Source organism: Pseudopodoces humilis, chromosome 4 (genome assembly GCF_049639895.1).
Source record: "Pseudopodoces humilis isolate 2021_Gansu_Grassland_sample_001 chromosome 4, ASM4963989v1, whole genome shotgun sequence".
Taxonomy (NCBI): domain Eukaryota; kingdom Metazoa; phylum Chordata; class Aves; order Passeriformes; family Paridae; genus Pseudopodoces; species Pseudopodoces humilis.
In genome coordinates this window covers 64,981,417-65,001,285 of record NC_142203.1, presented here as the reverse complement: position 1 = coordinate 65,001,285, position 19,869 = coordinate 64,981,417, and the positions used below count along the sequence as shown (strand labels likewise).

Genomic DNA, 19,869 nt, shown 5'->3' with positions numbered 1-19,869 from the left:
CCTATGCCATTATAATAGGTGCATTTCTAAATGGATTCTTATGGTAAATTATTATACAATAATACAACCACAGGATATACTTGATTGCAAATCTGGCCTCCGTACTTTAAGAATCATTTCTATAGGGAAACAGATGAGTAGAGGAAAAGAGCAAGACACTTGCATGGAAATTAAGTCTAGGCTCAGCTTTACATAATTCCACAGCTGTAAGTCTTTGAGAACATCACTGGTGGTGAATGCAACAACATTCACCATTGTGAATGAATAACTTCTTCTCACCTAGATAAAAGTAACAGGCTTTGGATGAACATCCAACATCTTTTGCATGTGGCAAAGCAAGAAATGGATGTTCAGTAGCTGACAGTGACCCTAGAGTACTCGAGCTTAGAGCTGCCTGGGAGGAAACAATAAGAGTATGTGTATTGACAGCACTGGTCACAGCCTCTCTCTCCCGCACAATTGGCACCATTTAGTGGGACGTGTTTCCTGTCACATGATGGGGGAGTCTGTGTGTGTATACCTCCAATTTCTGTGAATCAGCATCTAAGCTGCATCAATTTCTGTCCAGATAAGTTGTTCTCATGGAAAAAAAAATAAAAAAAGGTCTCCATTAATAATTTAATAGCCTGTTAATTAAAACACTCCACCTGTGACCTGGGATCTCATCTGGCTCAAATTTGAGAACAGATCTTTCCTATGTCAAAGAGAGCAATTGTTTTCTCTTTCTCCTGCAGAACTTATCTCACTGCACACAAGCTCTGAAAATTTCTTTGGGCAAGAAAAATACTTGTGTCTTGATTCTGAGGAAACAATACTGGAGTTCTGTGATTCCTATCCCTCCTCCCAGCAGGTACATCAGTATTTTACGAGAAGCAGAAAAGCTTAAGCAACTCTAAAACGTCTAATTCAGAGGGCAGTGACTGGAGACCTCAGCTGGGACATGGCAGGACCCAATTTAAAATCTTTCTTCTTTAAATTATTTGGAGTAAGAATGTAAAACCAAGTCTTCTGTTTACAGGGACTTCTTGCTGTCTGATTTTTGAGTGAAGGTCAATGGAAAGGCCTAATGCCTGATGGTAGAAATTTCAGAATTGTTAAAGGCAGGAAGTCAAATACAATGATTTTACACAGTGATTTTAAGCAGATAAACAGCTACATAGCCACTGATTTTAGAAGTTCCTAGTGGTAACATGGTACCGAAATCTGGGCCCTAAAATACAAGAACTGTACAGTTCTCATAACTTTAGGTTTTGTTACTTTGGAGGCTATGCTGAAACCTTTTTCTTTCCCCTCCTCAGTGAGATTCTGCATTGTCATTATCAGATAATGATTCCTACCTAGACTGAAAACTTTCCTGATGGAGGTCCTTATCAAAGCCTCAATGTGCTCCTGAATGCAATAAAATGATCAAAAATGACTAATGCCTAGAGTGGCAGTTCTGGGCTGTCAGTCTTGAGATACTGGACGCTGAAAATCGATGGAATTGTGGCTTACTTCTCTGCATGACATAGTCACACTGTGTGTGACTATGCTGAAATAGTTTTCTCCTGTACAATAGATAACTAAGTAAGATACATGTAGTGCTCAAGCTGTAAAGAGTCTTCTTACCTACAACTTGGTCCAAAAGTTCGAATGTAAGAATTTTGAGTGGAACTGTTCTTATTTCAGTCCCAGAAAGCTCAACTGCTTCTTTTAAGCCAACAATGTGATGTTACTTTCCCCTACAATTCTTGCCCCTTTTAGCTTAGAAATTCTATGACTGCTAATGATGGAGAATTACAATACAATTAACTGTAATATAGCTTTTGAAATGGTTTAAAAGTAATGATTAGGAAATTGTGAGCCTTCTTTTTCTCCAAAACCTTGTATAGTGCTAAATAGTATGTACTGCAGTACTTTTGAAAATCATCACTTCAGAATGGGATTATTTGATTAAAACAAACACAGGAAATGCGTTTATTCAGTGTCTTGTTATATAAATAAGGATAAAGCATTCATCTTCCTTAGAACTTTTTACAAGCACTAAATAAGTAAAACAAAAATTAGTAAGCCTATCTGTGGAAATATTTATTAAGCCAAGCATGTTCTTGTTAACTACATTCAGCACTTAAAAGGGTAAACAGGTAGATGAGGTTACAGTTCTCATCTTGCCTTACAACAGCTGTCTAGATGTATGTTTACTGTGGGCATGCCCCTAATGCCTGTATTCATATCAACAGCATTTACATGCTTTTAGTAACCTTGTTAAAAGCTTCTAGTCACCAAAAGTATACTTGTGATTCCCTATGCTTTAGAAATATCCTGAATTAAGTCAATCTACCTTAATAAGCATCTTAGTATTCAAGAACCAAAAATATGTGTAGACATTTACAGCTTTTAGTCTTCTTTACTGCATTTCCATGAAGAAACCCTGTAAGGGAGACCACTTTTTAAAGGCATAATAGATAATGTAAATGCAAAATGTTATTTGAGAAGCTTTAATTGCTTCAGAATAATGCAATTATGTGAACTGAACATAAGAAGAGCCACAGCTAATGTTTGTGTGATGCTTGACTCAAAGAAAATGTTTACTAAAGGAGATAGAGTGGGTGCTGAATTTGATGAGTCTGGAATTAAGGACAGAATAAGCATTCACTTTGAAAGTCTGTGCTTTATAGAGAATATCTCTTAAATAACTAAAGGAAAAGAGAAACAGGAAAACAAAGGAGCTCTGCCAGTCTCCTCTGTAGGAGTAAACAGGATTAGATATAATGAGATTATCAAGTAATTCTGTGTGGCAACACACACATAAATCAACAGATAAGGGGGAGGGAGATGGACTCTGCAGTTACTGTTAATAGCAACAATGTACCAGCCATAAGAATAAAATTCCTTGCCCTCTCCTCCCAATGTGGAAGACTACTCTATACAATTGAAGCTGTAACCAAGCATGGCGTCTGATAGCAAGAGTTTTTCTGTCTAGCAGACAGAGTGTTCAAGCAAGACAACAGGACAAAATAGGTTCCCATGCTGCCCTTTTCCACAAGTCACTGTTTTCTCCTTAACTCTCTGGAAGCATATCATTAAAGATACACAAGCCACCAAAACCAGGTTAAATGTGGTTTCTTCTGGTGCCACAGAAACAGCTCCATAATTAGGAGAGTATAACCCATCCTGGCAGAATATCCTCTTTATTAGTGATATTCTACCTGTATCAGAATCAAGCTTGTGATAACTTCTGGAGGAATATAATCCCACTGTCATTCCTGTTACCAAAGTCCTATCTCTGTTTTTCCTTTTCTTATGCTGTCACTGGTGGACTCAGAATTTGTCATATTTCCTGTGCTATTTAAAGGACTTTTTGGGCTGGTGCATTATTTTAAGCCTGCCTCTGTATGCTTTAAAATACCAACAGGAAGCATTTATCTTATACAAAGCACACTTACTGTAGAATTCTCAGTTCATATAGAGAGACCAATTTGGCACATTATATATATATATATTTATATATATATATATATATATTTATATATATATATATATATATATATTCTGGTTTTATATATATACACATATAGATAGAATAAGGTAAGAAAACAGAGGATTCTGGACCACATAACATTTTCATTTTCTTCCCAGTCTTCAAATATACTTTCCATATTAGAGAACACTCCCACAACTGCTTGGGAAGATCTCTGAATACAACTTGTGAAGTGGCATGTTCATGCAAGCTGAAAAAGTTGTGTTGGAGCAGAGGACATAGTTATGTCTAAGGAGAATGAGAACTGTAACTTCTGATAGCAATGGGAGGTGAAAGCAGAACTGTGCCAGGATCATTTGGGTCCACCTCTTGCAGGGTTATTTCACCCACATGAATCTGAGATCTCCTACTATATGTGCTCTGCTTCAGCTCAGTTAGAAAACTGCTCATACCAGGGCCCCCAAAATGATTTATCCCTAGGTCACTTTCATGATCTCTTTTCTCTGCTTGAGTCCAAACAAATAGAATATCAACTTACTTGAAAGTTTTATGAAAGCTATTTTTTCCTATCAAGTAGGGAAAAAATATTTATAATTATTTTTAATTTAATTTTTATTTTATTATTAAATTTTAAAATTTAATTTAATTAATTTTTAAAAATTAATTTATAATTTATCTGGTGAATTTGCATGAAAAGAATCTAAGGTTTCTTGCAAAAACCAGCAGGACTCTTTACTGCTATATGTCCTGGATCACTGGCTGCCACTTTTGAGAAAGGAGTAACCTGCATGCATAGGATTTCTTTCAAGCGTGACTGTAGGAGAACATAGGCCAGGTATGAACACACTACATATGAAAGAAAATCTACTTAATACTTACTCATTGTTGTAGTGAAATTAGCCTTTTCCTCTGTTTTTTTTTATTTATTTTTTGGGTCTATGATATTTAAAATGAAAAACATACAATAGGTCAGCTAAACCCAAACCAGGTTGTTGGCAGCTGAGTTCCAGAGATGGAAAGATTCCAAGGGAAGCTGATTCCTGGGTGTGAAAAAAAGTATCAGGAACAATGAAACAGTTTTTCTCAGCTATTGTTCTTGCTGAGGAGGTGTGTAGATCTACAGATCCAAAAACCTTCTTGCAAATGTTAGTGCTGTCATGTGTGCCAATTCCTCAACAGCTTTCAAGGACAGCAACATCCAAAGATAAGCTGTAAGTGATCTCTTCCCCATTATCATCCTCTTGCATGTATGTGTTTCTTGCCTTGGGTTTTGACAACCACAAATCCACAGATGGTCTCCAGGCTAACATATATAGAATATCACAAGGGCTAAGATTGGAAGTGACCTCTAGAAGTCATCTGGTCTAACTCCCCTGCTCAAGCAGGTCACCACTTGCCTAGGACCATGAAGAGTTACATGAGCTAGGTAGACTATTAGAGTCTCCAAGGCTAGAAACTCTAGCCCTTATCCAGGGAACCTGTTCCTGTGCTCAGTGAACCTTACAGTAAAAAATTAAAGTGTTTCCTGATGTCCAGAGGGAACCTCCTGTGTTTCAGTTGATGCTGATTTCCTCTCATTCTGTTACAGGGCACCTCTGGAAAGAGCCTGGCTCCATCTTGTTTACTGATTCCCTTCAGGTTTTATACACATTGATGTGATCCTTCCATAAGACTTCCCTTCTCTGTCCTGAATATTCCCAGCAGCTCTATCAGCCCATCCTAGTAGGGGCAGCTATCTAAGACATTAATTACCTTAATTGTCCTTCTCTGGACTCTCCAGTACTTCTGCACAAGGCTTTTTATTTCCAACAATAGCAAAGAGCACCCTATGGGATCATTAAAGTTCTGTTTTCCATCACAAACTTGCTGAAAGAGGTGGTGTTTGTAGAATTCCCTCTTACTTAGAGTGGAAGCAAGGGTTAAAGTGTCTTCTAGTTCCTGATACAGTGGTCTGCTCTGCAGCACTGCAGACAGTAGTGCTGTCCACATGCAGGACCTTCCCGTCATGAAGCTGTGATGGCTGTGAGCCATGACTGCAATGACCTTCTGGTGTTTTTCAGTACCTCCCAGAATAATCTCCATAACCTTACCAGGCATTGAAGTGAGACTGACAAGCCTGTAGTTTCCTGGGTCATCCTTGTCCTTTCAAAAACTCATTCTCTTGCCTTCCTTTCTGTTTTAGGATTAATCCACTCCTGCTTCCTAGCAACCACTTACCATTACAACTCCAGCCAGGACAGCCTGTAAACATCCGTTGTGTAAGTACCTAATGCAAGTGGAGTTAATGAACTGTTTGTAAGTACTGTTCCCTCTAGCTAGCACAGCCTAAAATCTGCACCACACATGCCTCTGTCAGCACTCTCAGGAATGAGATCTTGAGATTATCAGCAAACACAGCAACTGATAACTCGTGTTTGAGTAACTAGGGAAAAATATGCTCTTCCCTTGACATACCAAATCCAGATGAACTTGCTGAGGATCCTATGAATGCCTTACAGGGTTGATAATGTGCTCATCCATTTAACCAGAGTACCTGCATTTGTACATTTTTATTCTATGATCTCTCTATCATCAGGGGAAATATAGAGAGCAATTCAAATCCATATCTGAGTTAGTCATTGTGCCCTTACCCCACTTACTCCACGGTGTGTTAAAGCAGCTGGTCATCTCAGCATCTGAAGCTAGGTAGGATGAATATGGGTGTATCTCAGGAATCCCTGTTTTTCCTCTGTGTCATTACCTACATCAATATCATATGAATTAGCAAAGGATGTATAACCAGGTTGGTGTCTACTGACATTTTCTCTGTGTATTTTGAGGACCTGAACTGCCCTGATCATCTCCAAGACCCACCTTTAGAGAATCATAGAACCACAGGATATTTTGGGTTGGAATAGACCTTAAAGATCATACAGTTCCAAGCCTTCTGCCTTGGCAACCATTATATCATGTAATCCTGTGGTCAATGCAGATGCTACTGAAACATGAACATTTACATTACACAGCTTATTTAACTCCTCCTGAGGGGTGCCCTCTAACATTCTAGCCAGCTGTGTCTGGAGGAAGCACATATCTATTATGCTTATTTTGAATTATTATGAATTCATTCACCTTGTAGCAACTGTCTGCCAAGTCAGTTCTTCACACTCTTTTTAGTAACAGAAACTAGCAGAAATATTGGTTTAAAATATTCCTGCCTCTTGTCCCATGGCATGTTCCAGTGCTCTTTTGGTTGTGCTAATACTACTGTCTGTGCAATCACATTATGTTGTAGATCAATGAACAACTAATTTTAAAAAGAACCCTTCAAAACATGAAGATCTCTTACACTTAAGATTGTACTTAAGAAAGCACATACCACTGTAATAAGTAATGAGGTTGCTGTGTGGAAAAATCTGTTATAATTTTCAGTTGGATTCAGGTCGGGTTTACTCATTGGTGTTGGTAAGTGAACACCCAGGTCACACACAAAGAGCACTGTAGATAACATATAATACAGTAAATTGCATGTGGAATACTCCACAGAGCTCAGACAGGAAAGGTGGGATTCATCTCACTTCATGTTACACCTCTGCAACAAGGATCTCTGCCCATTTACAGGTAATGGTGAGAAACAGCCTTTTAAAAAGGTGATTAATTTCAGATGATAAGGTGAATTGTGCTCTGCTAAGTGCCTGTTTCTCACCACTGATTAGTTTAGTTGTGGACATCATGGACAGCTATGAATTCCTCCCTGCTTTTCCTGGCAGAGGGACATCACACTCTAGTGTGCATGTGCAGAGGCACACACATACATGTACCTACCTACCTACATACACATATACAATTAATTCCAAGATAATACACATGTATGTATGTGCTACTTCCCATGTATAAGCCCTTTCCCCTCTGGTTTGCTGCCACTTCATAAAGTGACCATGATATGTATTACAAATTATATGTATTACAAATTATATTATTATGTGGGTTCTTCAAAGCTGAGAAGAAAGGCAACAGATCAGGCTTCCTTCTCTTGCCCATGTCCTCCAACTTCACACCTGCTCACAAATAGCAGCTCTCAACTGCTAGCAACAGCTCTCTCCTTGAACTCAAGGAGAGTTGAGTCCCTTGGGACTGGCTAAGCACAAAATCAAAGCAGCAACAAGTATTTGAATTAGCATAAAAGGCAGACAGTGCTTGGATGTCCGTGCTGCAATAGGGAGTTTAAGCACTCCGCCTTGTTAGCTCTATTAAATGATGTAAGGATGTACAAACTCCAAATGTCCAGCATTCTCCCTTTAACTAAGAGAAAATTTTAAGTTAAAAAAGTTAGCTAATAACCATGTGGTGAGTCAGAGGTTGTTTGCTGTGGGTACTGTCTGCAGTGTATTCTCCTTGCACAAGTCTACATATCTCCTTCATTATGCACTAATAGTTGGTAGTGAACTGACTGTTCTTTCCTATGACTTGGGAGCTAATCCACTCCAATTTCAGTTGTCTAAACAGATGGAGGTCCTAGGACTTAGCCACCCTTGATACCTAGAGGTATCTCTTCAGTCTGCATTATTCAGGCTGAACTTCACTGTGGCTCCTCTCTCAGCCTGGAGGCACTAAGTGTTAGACCTGCAAGAGTCAATGGCATGAGAAAAATTTCAAGTACAGTTTCATAAGCAGACACGAAGACTATTCTCAGGTTCTCTAGCACATGGAGATTTCTGAGCTCACCTAATTTCTTCTTATGTAGATTCAGAAATATAAGGGATGAGATAAAATTTTGACCTCCTTCTGCTTTTCTATCTGTTTGGCCTAAAACCAAGTTCTGCAGTACACAATATATTGCTTGTCAGAATGCTTTCCTGCCAGAGTAATTTGAAAACTCCACACATCACAACACACATGCAAGATGGACAGGAAATTAAAAAGCTGGCAAAAAAACACCATTTGTTGGAGCAATCTCATGTAAGACAGAGCTTCCCTTTGGGTATAGGTATTTTAAGTGATGGGTTAAAGTAACACTGAGGCAGAGGACAGGATCTCCATACTCCCATCAGTGCGAACAGGAGCGGAGGCTACTCAGTAGTTATGTAATCCTCAACTTTGATTGTCTCAGTCTCAAAAAGCCAAACTCTGAAAGTATTTAAAGCGGCAGAATAGTGACTTGTAAGACCTCAAAAGCACCTATATATCCATCTCCCATAGAAAATCCCATAGGTTCAACCTGACTCTTTAGATACCTACACACTCTTTTAACATGGCCTTAAGTAAGGCACATATAATAGAAATCCCAGAGGTTGTGATTCTCCATGTCCTGAACAAACACCCTGCCTCCAGAACTGGTTCTTATGCCTTCTGCAATATCCCATTGTCTCCCTGCAATGTCTGCAGGGCAGACATTGTGGCCCCATTTGGGCAACCTCTAGTGGTCATCTGCTCTGCCAGTTCAGTGTTTGTAATTTTTATTTCTTCCTGGTTTTGAAGTGGCTTGTCTGGCATGATGTTATTACAATGTTACTACTTGCTGGCCCAATGAAAGTATGATTAAAGTAAAGAATATAAACAGGCTTTGGAAAAAGATGAAATTTAAATTCTTGCTAATAAATTTAATTCCTCTGTAGGCTACCACTGATTTTAGAATTAGAGGTAGGCCTCAGTCAGTTTTAACATCTGGACCCACAGCCACAGGATGAATTCAAAATAGTTCCTTTAACAGTCTTTTCAACAGAATAAACTGGTCACTTATTTAACCCTAAACTTCCAAGAAATTGGTACATTCAGATGCCAGGAAGAACTGTGAAGTGTCAAGCAAGAGTCCAGAGCCCTGCAGTTATTACTGACTTTACCTTGTGGTAAAATCACCTTTACCATACCCTGTGTGATGATGCTTTCTGAAGTTATAGGACAGGAACAGTCAGAAATTTCCCACTAGTAAAAAATGAAGTGTAAAATGTCTTTTCTTCTATTACCACTACCTCACCTGAAACTCAAGTGTTTCAGTGAATGTTTGAAGCAGAAGGAAGAACTTCAAGCTCACTAAATACAGTCTTCTGGGAACTATCAAATTTATTCATCATGAATGATTCTCAGCTGCCCTTCCTGGGAGGAGCAGGATGAAAGAACCTATAAGGTTTTTGTAAATTGATTTCTGACAGGTCAGGTTCACAGAGCATAAAATAAAATAAAGAGCCTTCTATTAGGCTGAAGTAACCCAGACACTAGTGCAAGGAAAAGCAAACAAAGAGCTTCCCTTAGCTCAAACACTGTGGTATTCTCAGCCTGTGAACACTGACTGATTTGCAATTATGCACATATAGCCAAGCTCCAGCCTTCCCCACGTTTGCCCTTTCAATAGCCACATCCTGGCTAGCCCGCAATGCACAAACCCAGCACGGCCACCCAGGCTGGGAGTGTGAGAATGGCAGATGCAGGAGGGAGAACAGCAGCTGTGACCAGCATGGAGAAGCACTCACTTCAAATGGCAAAAAGTGCTGGATAAAAGATGCAGACATGAGAGAGAGCTGGAATCCTCCAGGTCGAGAGCATTCTCCTCTCCCCACCAGCTTGGCTGGAAGCCACATTTCTACATTCCTGGCTCTGCCACAGAACAAGCCAGTGTTGTGGAGGCAAAGGCCAAATGCTTTGTTGTGGGTAATGTATGTCAGGACAGCTCAAACAAAAAGCCAGAGTTTTACAGTTCTTTTGCTGGCCATATTCTGGGACCTGAACTTCACAAATGATTACTAGATTAAGTTATTCTGTAACCTCTTTTGATACAACCCACTGAATTTAAACTGCTCCTCTTACACTGGGAAGAATTTCCATGGATTAGAATACATCCTTCCTTATTGATGTGTTTATGACTTGACTTAAAAATGCCATGACACAGGACACTGACATCAATTATTCTCTGCTGGGATTACTAAAGACCATTTTACCTTGCAAGCCAGACTCTGAGATTCACCATTACTTAACACAAAATATGACAAGACACTCACACTTTCATCAGCAGTTTATATGCCACTAAAGCTTCTTTCTTTCAGGTGCTGAAGCAGCAGAACAGATAAGAAGTAGGAACAGACACAGTGTTCTAGTATTTACTGTGTTTTAGCCAGTCATACACCTTACGTTCACCTTACATACACCTTACATACACCTGGATTTACACCTTAGGTGAATTACTCATCCACCTGTTTTCCAAGGGGTGACAGATATTGGAGTTTGATATCTGGGCACGGTGTTTTTGTGCATTGATGTGATAGCTAAGACATACAGGCAAAGGAAAAACTGGGAGGCTGGATTCATTCTTCACTATGTTGTCTCATAAACTCCTTTTCCTCTTAATTTATAAACCCTAGAGAATAGAGAGTTTGCCAGTACCCCCACCACCATATAGGATCTTCCCTGGCTAGGTGTGTAGCAGGAGAGGAGAGATACATCAGACTGTCAAAAAGAAATTTCATGATTACAACACAGAGACCATGAACTCAGAGGGGTCATAAAATAACCCAATTATTTTATAATTTAAACTTAATGGTTGCAGTCCGGGGAACAACTAGGTTGTCCTCACACCAGTAAACTAAGCAGATCCAAGAAGTTTGTGTGATTCTTGATCACCTGCCTTTACTGTTCAACTGTTCAAGCAGTTGGACAGTGGGATATAGCTTCAGCTGAAGCCAAGTAGGGGTCTCCCAGACAATTCCCAGGTATACTTCCAGGAATCAGTCACAGCTACGGGTCTGTATACAGCCAAACCATCTTGAAGGGCAAAATTGCTTAACTGCATAGACACAGCTACTCTGCACCAGTTAAACTCAGTGCCAAAAATGCTTGTTTCCTAATATAGGAAATTGCAAGTCTACATTTAGCCTGAAAAGCCAGACCTTGTCATGCTGAAGACAATTGATAGAAATAGAATATTAGAAGGTTTAGCATTCAGATACCTTTTTTCCTTCCCCCCATTCCTTCTGCTCTCTCCCTCCCCCTGCAAAATCCGTTTATACATTCATGCAGTGGTCTGAAATATGTTAAAATCTGTGTGTTATTTGTGTTGTGATGATAAAAAGGAGGTAGGTTTAGGTCTAGGGAGCTGGGAGTGGGAGACATTGAGAACTGTTAATCATGGAAATTCTGAGAGCAGAAGAGACAAACAGCAATAATCAGAATGGATGTTTTTGTGTGAGCAGTACAACTGCAGATAGAAAGATATCCACCATAGGCTCATTTACTATGGCCTGAGCCAGAGAATTGCACATCTCTTTAATATTTTTCTTTTTTTTTTACCACTGAAGTGGACAATACAGAACAAATGCAAACTTTTTTTTTTTTCTTTTTTTCCCAACCAGTTTCCCTTCAGTTTTTCAGTCTGAGATGACTGGATCAAAACTTTTGAAGAAAATTTGTTTTCTGAAATGTGATCTGAACCAAAGGCCATTCAGAACCATTTTCTTCATGGAAACTGTTCTATTTTTGTTAAATTTGATAACAGACTGTTTTTACAAAATAAAACATTGATGCCAAATTGAAGCTGGCAATATCATCTAAAGAAGTGTCACTCTGGATATAAACAGGAAATGTTTAGAGTGCTGATCCAATGATTAATGAATGTTTCCACATCTATATAGCAGCCAATTTTCCCTTTCCTTGGAGATTACTCCATTACATAAGCTACAGAAGGGCCAGAACTTTGGTCACATATATTGAAGTATTAAAAAAATACTTCTGTACAAATGCTGGCATGGTTTTCTCCCTTTGAAATTAATTACAGGCATCTTCCCTGACTCCAGTGGGAGTGAGAAGCAAGCCAATGTCTGAAAGGTTCTTTACTCACAACTCTTTTGCAGGTCCAAAGCAGTTTTCTTCTGCAGGATTTCTCAGCCTTCCCCCAGTTCATTCATAGACACCACTCCTTAAAAGTCTGACTACAGTTTAGTGAGAAACCCCTCTCTGTTAACAATCCTAATATTTTTCACTGACTGAAGAAAAAAGTGAATTTGACTGAGTAGTCCTGAACCCTATTTGTGTGGATCCAGCCAGACACACACAGTAGTCTTTTTAGGCTGCCCATAATCTAAATACACATTAAAAGGGAGCCTAACAACAGAGCCCTCTAGTTGCCTGATCTAATTGTCTGACCAAAGAGTACCAATCTAGGGTAACTACAGCAAAAGGCAGAACTTGTTAACTAGTACATGCTGTCCCCAGACCAACAAACCAGTGAAAAGAGAAAAATAAAGGAGTATGTATTTTTGTCATCTTCTCTATTCTTTTTTTAAGGACACAGAAACCTCAGGCACCCAGGGGAGCCCAAGACCTTCAGGACAGCTGCTTAACTTGGCAGTTTAAGTTGCAAGCCAACCATATCAGTATTTATTTAGTGGAATTTCTGAGAAGCAGAAACTGTGCTGACCAGAGCCTTTGTAGGCAAACTGAAAAGAAAAATCAGGTGGAAGAAGAACAACAGGCTAGTGTTTTTCTAGTGAACTCATAAACAAGTTGAGACTTACCCTTGAGAGCCAGCCAGGTGCTCCTAAGTTTCTGCAAGGTGTCAAGAGAGCTCTGCATATTCTGGAAGCAGTAGGGGGGAGGAAGACTTCACAGGAGACAGGATTACAAGTCAGCATTTAGTTTCCTTTTGTCTGTTCTTGTTGGAGATGTTTTTCTTCAGTTTCATCAAGCCCAAGACTGCTTTATTTCTGCTTTTGCTGTATTCTGGATATCCAAGCTCCCCAATAGCCCTTGTGTCAGGAGGAGAAATCTCTATATAAATATTAACCTACAACACAAAAACTGTCTCAGGTAATAACTTGGCAGAAAAACTCTCTTATGTAAGAGGAGTTGCCTCAACCTAAAATGTCTCTACCACATAGCTTTCAGGAATGACGAGTGCTTAAAGTTAATAACTCACTGTGTAATCTTTAACTTGCAAGAATGTGATTGTTCATATATGGAACAGGTTGCCTTAGGAGAAAAAAAAGTGAAATGGCATGCTTAACCCTCTTTATTAATGCTAAATAGGAAGGAAAAGCTGTATGTAAAGCATGGCTTCATTCTGCAGGAATACATGCATTACATATATATTACATATTTAATTCTGTGTATGTATGTAGCAGCTAAATACTCTCATTAAAGACCTGATCTTGAGCTTTCTGAAGTCCATGGAGCTGCTATTGACCTGAATGGCTTTGGAAACTACTAGTCCCAAGTACGTAAATTTAGAAGTCTCCAGTAATGACCCTAAAATAACGACTTAATTAAGGCTTCAAACTGAAGTGAGACTTAGGCACTCTGAAAATCTGGCTTATTTCTTGGGCCACATTGACTCAAACCACTTCTTTTCTGGTTCTAACCAAATGACTGCCTCACCTATTTGAAAAAACAATTCAAGACCCTTGTTGTTCTTAGCTATGACACTGACTTTCATTCGTGACCAAGTAAATACACTGAACCCTGTGTTTATCCTTTCTGTTTTCCCTGTTCTGCTTGAATGTGTGGGAATATGTGTGTTTTCATTTCTTTATTTATTTTGTGATTACTTTTTGGTTGCCGAAGCCACAGCTTTCAGAGTCATACCTGAATTTTTCCAATATAGTCAGACACTATTTCAGGGAATAGTTTTATTCTCCCTGTTCAAAGAGATTGGCTATGTTGTCATGTATCTGTAGCACAATTTCTTTTTCATGTACAGACAGTTATTTGCTCCACTACATCTCAGTAGACAGCTGTCAATTTAATTGTCACCTTCTCATATAAGGAACTTGGGCCATACTACTTAGCAAGGTATCACAGATGTGGGAAAGAATAAAGCTCTAGGATTCTGACTAAAGAATGGGGCTGCATTACTGCCATACATAGAGTTATATATTTGGAGGGAAAAAAAAAAAATTAATCTGTGGAAAATAGCATATTCAACCCAGGAGTTAGGATGCACTGCTTGTAGTCCCATATGAGCTAATAGGAACACAAAATTATTCTGCATTGGAGCACTTTTTTTCATTACCAATCATTAAAATATTCTGCAACAAAGTCTATGAAGTATTTAAATCTGAAATGAGACTGCGATCATGTCTTTGAAATGTAACATAGACAGTTTGAGTTCTCCTCTAATTGGAACAGAGTCATTTGGAAAAGCAACAGTGGTAACAGTGCTTTGGATAGACCTTTCAGGTACAGCGAGGACTGGCTGTTCCTTAAGGGAAAGAGAGCCAGGAGCTGAGCACAATACAAGACTGCCAGGGCAAACCCAAGACCCCATAATGGCCAAGGAAGATGAGCAGCATCCCACCTCTTCAGGCTCAGAGATGGCAGTCATAGTCAGCAAAGGATCCAGATTATCAGGTGAATTCATGGTATTTTGGCAGGTCTGAGGTCAAGCCATGAAGTAAATCCACAGATCAGGACCAGGATAAGATATGATGAGGGCAACCCAGGGCAAGAAACAGATCAGCAGTAACAAAGCAGGTCCAGATATAATAATGAGACAGGTCTTAGAACAAGAAAGGGAGTCATCCTGCAGACAGGAATCAATAGGATCCACTGCTAGCTGGGCTGTGGCTGAGCCAGAGATCAGTATTCCCAAAACATGATTCCAGTGGGACTAAATCCCTGACATGAACTTAAAAGAGGCACCTAGCTGCAGGGACAGAGTGTGTGTGGAGGTCCCAGGTGAGGCTGGCCAATGCAGTTAGGGCCTGTGGGTATATCATGGGGACTGACAAGATCCTGTCTCAGCAGCCACAGTCCTGAGGATTAACTGAGTAATTTAGCCCATAACTACAGATCCTGCATGTATGGGGAGTCAGTTCCTCCTAAATTCATCATCTGATAGTATGATATTTTAATATAAATCAAATATTTTAAATCTTTGTATTATGGGTTTATTTATGTAATGAATGTATAGTGTAATTTTAAAGTAATAAAGATGTGACTTGATTTTTCCTTAACTATTTTTGTACTTCAGCTTGACTAATTCCTGCCTTCTGCTCTGCCTTCATTCACTCTCATACTGACATTATTGGAAGAAAATTCATTCTCAGTGGCAAAAGAAAACATTTTTTCTTCATGCCCTTATAACCATACTGTTTTTGATGGATTGAGGTATCTGATGTATTACTGTTCATGGTCAATCAGCCATCTTTCACACAAGAGTCCTCTCCAACAAGTGAATATTTGGATGCAAGCTTCAGCCAAAAACTGTTTCAGAAATAGAGATGTCTGGTCAGCTACTGCATGGTCTGTTTTTTCCTGCATGCTTTAAAGAAGGGGTTTATGATGGTATCCAGCCACGACCTTGATAATGAAACAGACTCTCCATGACAGGAGCACCACAAGTTACACCGCAGCAGGGACAGAGAAGAAAATAGAACTCTGAATAATAACAAAAAATGCTGTAAAAAATTGTTTTATCTCTAAACTTCAAAGAATTTGAGAGCAGATTTTGTGTGTGTGCAACTTTGTCATACTTGGTCCTGCATTTTTTCTAGCATGTCTGGTTTGAATCTCCAAATAAACAGCCCAATATTTCACAGTAGCTTTTACATTCAGCTCTCTCATTTCAGGCTCTCATTCAGAGCTAAATTCAATCAAGAGTTCAAGAATGCAGGGTCTTCCTTTGGAATTGCCACAAAGATTCCATGTTTATTAACACAGAGTTCGCTTCAAGATGTTTTGCGTTACACCAAGCACTTATTTTGTTTATGTGTTTGCATGACACAGGCACAGGGTATATGACATTGCCTGGAAAACCCTGTCCCATGCCAGTATACATGGAGGCTGAAGGTTAAAGGCAGACCTTGCATATTTATAAACATAATAAGATCTTTCTTCACAAGATAAATTTTGGACTTGAGGAGCTACTATATTCTTCTATATACAGCTGTAGCTGCTATGCCACTCAGAAGGAGCACAGTAGAAGGGATGCTGACATAAACCCCTACCAAACATTTCATTTCCATTTATGCCACACATGGCTGCAGGAAGTTAAGCCAAATAACAGTAAGTGCACCTTAGCTGGCTATAGTCAAGCATTTTCTTTGCTAAACAGGACCATAATTTTCACCAGACTTTTTCAGCTCTGAAAATTTGTGGCATTGTGTATGACACGGAGATCATTAGTTCAGCAGCCTTCTCTTGTTAATATATCCTTAAAGTAAAACAATATCCTGATTTTTTTTTTAGGAAATGGTCCAGAATGCTTGTTTGTCCTGGCAGTGCTTTGCATGCAAGTTAAAACTTAGCTATCCATCTCTGCACCTTCCTGTCTCAGCAGATTCTGTATCTGTAAAGAAAAATAGCCTGTCAGCTGCTACAGTCTGACAGTCTTTTCTGGAGAAATCAGACTTGAACCCATGAGCAGAATGTTTTTCCCCACAGCCCTGCCTTTTATTTCCATAGTTACTTAGTCTGGTGGCTAGTTTTCCAGCATGCCTTTCTTTGTTAAGAACCATTAGTCATGCTTTGTCCATCCCAAAGTTAGGAGGACTGTTTCACCTCAGTTTCTCCTCAGTGTAAGATTAACAAGGAGCTATCTTAGTGGTGCAAAGACAGATACTTATTGTCAGGTAACACATGTGCTCTGGATAGAGATTAAAAAACCCCAAACAACAATGCTAAAGAGAGAAAATACTCATGATTTTTTGCATTTCTATAACATTTCTGTGAAACAAGGGAAGGGGGGGAAAGTAAGGTTTGTCCTGTGTATGGTGCTGGGAAAATCACTACTGTTCTGTATCCCAGGACTGGAAGATTACAAAGGCAGTGACAATGGACTCTGAAGTGCAGTCACAATAATGAAGCTTAAATCTTAAGGAAAACGCTCTTCTAAGAAAAACAGAGAAGATATAGCATGGGTGGGTGGCTGAATTCAATGCTGAAATCTCCATGTTTGGAGGATTTAAAGAATAGGCTATGAAAATTTCTGCTAGAAATGGGAAGGAAGGAAGGAAGAAGGTGCTATCAACCCAGGAAAAGAAGAAAGTGAAAACAACCTCTAAGGGTCTTTGTGCAGGATTATTTTCTGGTTGTTTCTCTGTCAGCACAGATGATACACAACCTAGAAAAACAGGCTTATTTAAGAAGATTAAAAGAAGTTGACCTTCTGAGTTTGTGAAAGAGATTAGAAATTGCACATGGTTATTGTGTTAGGATGTACCATAAAGAGGAGAGTTCTCATTTACCCAAGTCACAATTTAATATATCAAGGGTCTGGGCAAGTGTTTCTTGTGGGAAGCTATTCTTAAAAAAATTAGAATACAATATATAAGCAATAGTAATTATAGTGCTGATGGCACATCCCCACACTAGCACTTAGGGTGTCTCATAAAATTATTGCTTAGGAAAATCTGTCCCAAACTAATTGTTTAGGTCTCTTCTAGAGTCAGTGGGGAGAGACAGAAGGCTCTTGAGATGATAGAGCCCATCATTCTCAGAAATGTCAGCCTTCAATGCCTGCTTCTCTGTTATCTAGAGAGTGAACCTATACAAAACTGAACATTAAAGCTGGAATGATGTAAAACAAATTTCACCCATAAGGTCTTTACATTTATGTGTTTTACTGAAAATTAAATATAACTCAACTGCAAGGAAAAAATTATCCTTCTCCTTAGCTGTATGAATCAAAATAAATTCTCTGTGGTCTCCATATGTCAGAGCTCCATACATCAGTCAGTCATCTGCAAGGCACCAGATTTTACTAAAGTAATTATTATAGTCCTATCCACATTTGAGTTCTATTAATTAAAAAAAAAAATAAAAAACTATAGAGGCCAATTAGATCTCATAGTTTTCACAAATCAGAACTAGTGCACAGAGATATTAAAGATCAGATTTCTCAAATTCATGAATTTGGTATGGATAACATCTTTTGAAAGACTTGTTATTTATATGACCTGATAGTACAGTTATTAGAGTTGAGAAGGGATGCAAGATGTTGTAATTTGGAATAACTTAGTATGGCTTAAAATGAGCAAAAGCTAAATTTAATGACTACTGAACATCCATAGTAAAAAAAAAAAACCAAAAAAACCCACAAAAACAACCAAGCCAAAACAAACCTAAATCTTGAAATAGTCTCCTGAGGAGGTTTTCTCATTGAACAGATCATCCAAAAGGAGAAGTTGTGTAATGACTCTGACTTACAAACATATGAAAACTAACCTAAGCTTTCTGTGCTGTTGAGAAATGCTCTGTAATAGTGATCTTCAGTACCTTTGATTCCCACTTTCTGTACTAATGAGTTACATAAGATTGCAGTTATAGCCAGGACCTGTAAGCTACCAGCAGTAAGCTATGAGTGAATTCTCTTATCACTGCTCACAGTCCTGTCTCACAAATGCACCAGCTAATGACTTATTGGATTAAGTCAGCTGAGTGTGAAGAGATGGTTACCTCAGAAAGAACTGAGCAGGTATTCAGCTGAAGTTAGTATCACCAAGCTGGCAGGCCAGAATGTGTTTTTTTAGAAAGTACAATTGAAAAGATCTTAAAACACATCTTGCCATTTTGTAGATCTGGATGAAAAAGATGTCATACATTATATTTTGTTCTCTAGACATATGTGCTGCACTAATGATTAAAGCTCATCTGGAGTTACAAACCATCACTACACCTTTCAGAAATCCTACTGCAACACTGAGTGTATGTCCGAAGCAGTGCCTCCAAAGTAAAAAACACTGTTGGCTCTAGGACTGTCTAGTGATTTCCTGACCCTGAAGATGCAGGTATCTGGATAGGGAGGGCAGTGCAGTGAAGTCTGTGGGCATACAGCCAGAGCAGAGGAAGCTTCCCAGTATTTCCAGGCCAGATAGACTCAGCTGACATTTCCAGAGCCAGGCCACAACACAGCCTTTCATTTTCCTTATGAGCTATGTTTTGTTCAGAAAGCAGTTTCCTTGCTGCACTGTTTGTGGCCAGCCATAGGGCAGAAGTGTCAGAATGTCCTGTCTGTTGGGGTGGACAGTCTCCTTCATGACCTGCCCACCCCAGCACACTGAGAGCAACTCAAAAGACCAAGGCATTCATGCTAGGCCACTGCCAGGAGTTCAAGAGAGGTGCACATGGTACAGTGCAGAAACAGAACTGATTTCATGTGAATCATGCCTTTATTTTCTTCATGGTGAGGCAAAACCTTTCTAAAGTGTAGACTGATTCCATTCCAGTAACCAACGTTTCTTAAGCTGTAGCTTTGAAAGAAACCCGTAAAAAAGATGACAAGGTGGCACAAAACTTATCTCAGCATTTCATGTGGCTTTATTTTCCATGAGAGACCTGTTTTACTCAAACATTCAGAAATAGAAAAATTGTCCTTCTGGTACCATCCCCTCCCTCCCTTCCCCTCCCCTCCCCTTCCCTTTCTCCTTCCCTTTCCTTTTCTCCTTTCCTTTCTTCTTCGCTTTCCCTTTCTCCTTTCCTTTCTTCTTTCCTTTCCCCTTTCCTTTCTC

The 19,869-nt window shown here is 39.2% G+C and overlaps 1 protein-coding gene across 1 annotated transcript in view; it reads right to left on the bottom strand.

The window, feature by feature from the left end:
• LIFR (LIF receptor subunit alpha) overlaps positions 1 to 13,044 on the bottom strand; it is an 87,227-nt gene extending 74,183 nt beyond the window's left edge. Inside the window, exon 1 of the mRNA XM_088054136.1 lies at positions 12,940 to 13,044. The gene's annotated coding sequence lies outside the window, so the exon portion shown is untranslated. The remainder of the gene's footprint in view (positions 1 to 12,939) is intronic.
• Between the last annotated feature and the right edge of the window lie 6,825 nt (positions 13,045 to 19,869).